The sequence below is a fragment of the Charadrius vociferus genome, unplaced genomic scaffold (assembly GCF_000708025.1).
Source record: "Charadrius vociferus isolate BGI_N301 unplaced genomic scaffold, ASM70802v2 scaffold172, whole genome shotgun sequence".
In the NCBI taxonomy this organism is placed as follows: Eukaryota; Metazoa; Chordata; class Aves; order Charadriiformes; family Charadriidae; genus Charadrius; species Charadrius vociferus.
In genome coordinates, this window is record NW_009647217.1 from 100,525 (window position 1) to 100,933 (window position 409).

Below are 409 nucleotides of genomic sequence, written 5' to 3' on the forward strand. Positions count from 1 at the left end.
GGGGCGTAGCTTGTGGGTCTGGGCTGGGAGCGCGGTGGAGGGCTGCGGAAGCAGAGTTGCCACTCTCTGGTGTCTCCTAACGTCTCCGCTTCTTCTCTCTCTTGCAGGTTTTCTGTACAGCTTTGAAACGAAAAGGTCCATTTTAAACCAACAGTATCTAGCAGCATTGCGCCAAATTGCCGTAGTATTTCTGACTAACTGGAATACCATGGCCCCTTTCCTCATAATCAGTTCATCCAGTGTGTTGTTCCTTTGGTTTCTTTACGTTTTGCCATATTTGCCTGTAACTCCAGCTATCACCGAAATAACCAGAGAACCTGGGTCCTGCACGCCGGCAGAGGATTCACGGAGCCCGAGCACTGAGTCTGGTTTTGTGGGCTTTGAGTGACCAGGGCCAGGCGGGTCCCGG

General features: G+C 52.3%; 1 protein-coding gene across 1 annotated transcript in view; it reads left to right on the top strand.

Annotated features, from left to right (window-relative positions):
* The window catches only part of SIK3 (SIK family kinase 3), a 40,078-nt gene extending 39,693 nt beyond the window's left edge, over positions 1-385 (top strand). Inside the window, exon 23 of the mRNA XM_009895920.1 lies at positions 108-385. The gene's annotated coding sequence lies outside the window, so the exon portion shown is untranslated. The remainder of the gene's footprint in view (positions 1-107) is intronic.
* Positions 386-409: the final 24 nt, after the last annotated feature.